This window comes from Engystomops pustulosus, chromosome 6 (assembly GCF_040894005.1).
Source record: "Engystomops pustulosus chromosome 6, aEngPut4.maternal, whole genome shotgun sequence".
NCBI classification, from domain to species: Eukaryota; Metazoa; Chordata; class Amphibia; order Anura; family Leptodactylidae; genus Engystomops; species Engystomops pustulosus.
This window is the reverse complement of record NC_092416.1, coordinates 26,663,273-26,668,740: the sequence shown is the minus strand read 5'-3', so window position 1 is coordinate 26,668,740 and position 5,468 is coordinate 26,663,273.

Here is a 5,468-nt window from a genome sequence, read left to right as displayed (position 1 = left end):
GCAGAGGAAGAGGTTAGGGTCAGGGACAGTAGATGACAGGAGGAGGACAGGAAGGGGTTAGGATCAGGGACAGTAGATGACAGGAGGAGGACAGGAAGGGGTTAGGGTCAGGGACAGTAGATGACAGGAGGAGGAGAGGAAGGGGTTAGGGTCAGGGACAGTAGATGACAGGAGGAGGAGAGGAAGGGGTTAGGGTCAGGGACAGTAGATGACAGGAGGAGGACAGGAAGGGGTTAGGGTCAGGGACAGTAGATGACATGAGGAAGACAGGAAGAGGTTAGGGTCAGGGACAGTAGATGACAGGAGGAGGACAGGAAGGGGTTAGGGTCAGGGACAGTAGATGACAGGAGGAGGACAGGAAGGGGTTAGGGTCAGGGACAGTAGATGACAGGAGGAGGACAGGAAGGGGTTAGGATCAGGGACAGTAGATGACAGGAGGAGGACAGGAAGGGGTTAGGGTCAGGGGCATTAGATGACAGGAGGAAGACAGGAAGGGGTTAGGGTCAGGGACAGTAGATGACAGGAGGAGGACAGGAAGGGGTTAGGGTCAGGGACAGTAGATGACAGGAGGAGGAGAGGAAGGGGTTAGGGTCAGGGACAGTAGATGACAGGAGGAGGACAGGAAGAGGTTAGGGTCAGGGACAGTAGATGACAGGAGGAGGACAGGAAGGGGTTAGGATCAGGGACAGTAGATGACATGAGGAGCAGAGGAAGAGGTTAGGGTCAGGGACAGTAGATGACAGGAGGAGGACAGGAAGGGGTTAGGGTCAGGGACAGTAGATGACAGGAGGAGGACAGGAAGAGGTTAGGGTCAGGGACAGTAGATGACAGGAGGAGGACAGGAAGGGGTTAGGGTCAGGGACAGTAGATGACAGGAGGAGGACAGGAAGGGGTTAGGGTCAGGGACAGTAGATGACAGGAGGAGGAAAGGAAGGGGTTAGGGTCAGGGACAGTAGATGACAGGAGGAGGAGAGGAAGGGGTTAGGGTCAGGGACAGTAGATGACAGGAGGAGGACAGGAAGGGGTTAGGGTCAGGGACAGTAGATGACAGGAGGAAGATAGGAAGGGGTTAGGGTCAGGGACAGTAGATGACGGGAGGAGGACAGGAAGGGGTTAAGGTCAGGGACAGTAGATGACAGGAGGAGGACAGGAAGGGGTTAGGGTCAGGGACAGTAGATGACAGGAGGAGGACAGGAAGGGGTTAGGGTCAGGGACAGTAGGTGACAGGAGGAGGACAGGAAGGGGTTAGGGTCAGGGACAGTAAATCCCAGGAGGAGGACAGGAAGGGGTTAGGGTCAGGGACAGTAGATGACAGGAGGAGGACAGGAAGGGGTTAGGGTCAGGGACAGTAAATGACAGGAGGAGGACAGGAAGGGGTTAGGGTCAGGGACAGTAGATGACAGGAGGAGGAGAGGAAGGGGTTAGGGTCAGGGACAGTAGATGACAGGAGGAGGACAGGAAGGGGTTAGGGTCAGGGACAGTAGATGACAGGAGGAGGACAGGAAGGGGTTAGGGTCAGGGACAGTAGATCACAGGAGGAGGAGAGGAAGGGGTTAGGGTCAGGGACAGTAGATCACAGGAGGAGGACAGGAAGGGGTTAGGGTCAGGGACAGTAGATCACAGGAGGAGGACAGGAAGGGGTTACGGTCAGGGACAGTAGATCACAGGAGGAGGACAGGAAGGGGTTAGGGTCAGGGACAGTAGATGACAGGAGGAGGACAGGAAGGGGTTAGGGTCAGGGACAGTAGATGACAGGAGGAGGACAGGAAGAGGTTAGGGTCAGGGACAGTAGATGACAGGAAGAGGACAGGAAGGGGTTAGGGTCAGGGACAGTAGATGACATGAGGAGGAGAGGAAGGGGTTAGGGTCAGGGACAGTAGATCACAGGAGGAGGACAGGAAGGGGTTAGGGTCAGGGACAGTAGATCACAGGAGGAGGACAGGAAGGGGTTAGGGTCAGGGACAGTAGATCACAGGAGGAGGACAGGAAGAGGTTAGGGTCAGGGACAGTAGATGACAGGAGGAGCAGAGGAAGGGGTTAGGGTCAATGACAGTAGATGACAGGAGGAGGAAAGGAAGGGGTTAGGGTCAGGGACAGTAGATGACAGGAGGAGGACAGGAAGGGGTTAGGGTCAGGGACAGTAGATGACAGGAGGAGGACAGGAAGGGGTTAGGGTCAGGGACAGTAGATGACAGGAGGAGGACAGGAAGGGGTTAGGGTCAGGGACAGTAGATGACATGAGGAGCAGAGGAAGGGGTTAGGGTCAATGACAGTAGATGACAGGAGGAGGAAAGGAAGGGGTTAGGGTCAAGGACAGTAGATGACAGGAGGAGGACAGGAAGGGGTTAGGGTCAGGGACAGTAGATGACAGGAGGAGGACAGGAAGGGGTTAGGGTCAGGGACAGTAGATCACAGGAGGAGGACAGGAAGGGGTTAGGGTCAGGGACAGTAGATGACAGGAGGAGGACAGGAAGGGGTTAGGGTCAGGGGCAGTAGATGACAGGAGGAGGACAGGAAGGGGTTAGGGTCAGGGACAGTAGATGACAGGAGGAGGACAGGAAGGGGTTAGGGTCAGGGACAGTAGATGACAGGAGGAGGAGAGGAAGGGGTTAGGGTCAGGGACAGTAGATGACAGGAGGAGGACAGGAAGGGGTTATCGTCAGGGACAGTAGATGACAGGAGGAGGAGAGGAAGGGGTTAGGGTCAGGGACAGTAGATGACATGAGGAGGACAGGAAGGGGTTAGGGTCAGGGGCAGTAGATGACAGGAGGAGGACAGGAAGGGGTTAGGGTCAGGGACAGTAGATGACAGGAGGAGGATAGGAAGGGGTTAGGGTCAGGGACAGTAGATGACCGGAGGAGGAGAGGAAGGGGTTAGGGTCAGGGACAGTAGATGACAGGAGGAGGACAGGAAGGGGTTAGGGTCAGGGACAGTAGATGACAGGAGGAGGAGAGGAAGGGGTTAGGGTCAGGGACAGTAGATGACAGGAGGAGGACAGGAAGGGGTTAGGGTCAGGGACAGTAGATGACAGGAGGAGGAGAGGAAGGGGTTAGGGTCAGGGACAGTAGATGACAGGAGGAGGACAGGAAGGGGTTAGGGTCAGGGACAGTAGATGACAGGAGGAGGACAGGAAGGGGTTAGGGTCAGGGACAGTAGATGACAGGAGGAGGACAGGAAGGGGTTAGGGTCAGGGACAGTAGATGACAGGAGGAGGACAGGAAGGGGTTAGGGTCAGGGACAGTAGATGACAGGAGGAGGAGAGGAAGAGGTTAGGGTCAGGGACAGTAGATGACAGGAGGAGGACAGGAAGGGGTTAGGGTCAGGGACAGTAGATGACAGGAGGAGGACAGGAAGGGGTTAGGGTCAGGGACAGTAGATGACAGGAGGAGGACAGGAAGGGGTTAGGGTCAGGGGCAGTAGATGACAGGAGGAGGACAGGAAGGGGTTAGGGTCAGGGACAGTAGATGACAGGAGGAGGACAGGAAGGGGTTAGGGTCAGGGACAGTAGATGACAGGAGGAGGAGAGGAAGGGGTTAGGGTCAGGGACAGTAGATGACAGGAGGAGGACAGGAAGGGGTTATCGTCAGGGACAGTAGATGACAGGAGGAGGAGAGGAAGGGGTTAGGGTCAGGGACAGTAGATGACAGGAGGAGGACAGGAAGGGGTTAGGGTCAGGGGCAGTAGATGACAGGAGGAGGACAGGAAGGGGTTAGGGTCAGGGACAGTAGATGACAGGAGGAGGATAGGAAGGGGTTAGGGTCAGGGACAGTAGATGACCGGAGGAGGAGAGGAAGGGGTTAGGGTCAGGGACAGTAGATGACAGGAGGAGGACAGGAAGGGGTTAGGGTCAGGGACAGTAGATGACAGGAGGAGGACAGGAAGGGGTTATCGTCAGGGACAGTAGATGACAGGAGGAGGAGAGGAAGGGGTTAGGGTCAGGGACAGTAGATAACAGGAGGAGGACAGGAAGGGGTTAGGGTCAGGGACAGTAGATGACAGGAGGAGGACAGGAAGGGGTTAGGGTCAGGGACAGTATATGACAGGAGGAGGACAGGAAGGGGTTAGGGTCAGGGACAGTAGATGACAGGAGGAGGACAGGAAGGGGTTAGGGTCAGGGACAGTAGATGACAGGAGGAGGAGAGGAAGGGGTTAGGGTCAGGGACAGTAGATAACAGGAGGAGGAGAGGAAGGGGTTAGGGTCAGGGACAGTAGATGACAGGAGGAGGACAGGAAGGGGTTATCGTCAGGGACAGTAGATGACAGGAGGAGGAGAGGAAGAGGTTAGGGTCAGGGACAGTAGATGACAGGAGGAGGAGAGGAAGAGGTTAGGGTCAGGGACAGTAGATGACGGGAGGAGGACAGGAAGGGGTTAGGGTCAGGGACAGTAGATGACAGGAGGAGGACAGGAAGAGGTTAGGGTCAGGGACAGTAGATGACAGGAGGAGGACAGGAAGGGGTTAGGGTCAGGGACAGTAGATGACAGGAGGAGGACAGGAAGGGGTTAGGGTCAGGGACAGTATATGACAGGAGGAGGACAGGAAGGGGTTAGGGTCAGGGACAGTAGATGACAGGAGGAGGACAGGAAGGGGTTAGGGTCAGGGACAGTAGATGACAGGAGGAGGAGAGGAAGGGGTTAGGGTCAGGGACAGTAGATAACAGGAGGAGGAGAGGAAGGGGTTAGGGTCAGGGACAGTAGATGACAGGAGGAGGACAGGAAGGGGTTATCGTCAGGGACAGTAGATGACAGGAGGAGGAGAGGAAGAGGTTAGGGTCAGGGACAGTAGATGACAGGAGGAGGAGAGGAAGAGGTTAGGGTCAGGGACAGTAGATGACGGGAGGAGGACAGGAAGGGGTTAGGGTCAGGGACAGTAGATGACAGGAGGAGGACAGGAAGAGGTTAGGGTCAGGGACAGTAGATGACAGGAGGAGGACAGGAAGGGGTTAGGGTCAGGGACAGTAGATGACAGGAGGAGGACAGGAAGGGGTAAAGGTCAGGGACAGTAGATGACAGGAGGAGGACAGGAAGGGGTTAGGGTCAGGGACAGTAGATGACAGGAGGAGGAGAGGAAGGGGTTAGGGTCAGGGACAGTAGATGACAGGAGGAGGAGAGGAAGGGGTTAGGGTCAGGGACAGTAGATGACAGGAGGAGGAGAGGAAGGGGTTAGGGTCAGGGACAGTAGATGACAGGAGGAGGACAGGAAGAGGTTAGGGTCAGGGACAGTAGATGACAGGAGGAGGACAGGCAGGGGTAAAGGTCAGGGACAGTAGATGACAGGAGGAGGACAGGCAGGGGTAAAGGTCAGGGAGAATAGATGTGAGAGGAGGAGGACAGGAAGGGGTTAATGAGAGCGCACATAACATGGAGGATGCGAGAGTCAGGTCCATTGCTATAGCAACCAGAGGGCGCTGGGGAAGGGATCACGTGGGACGTGAGGGGCGGCCTCTAGCTGGTATCCATAGCGATGCTG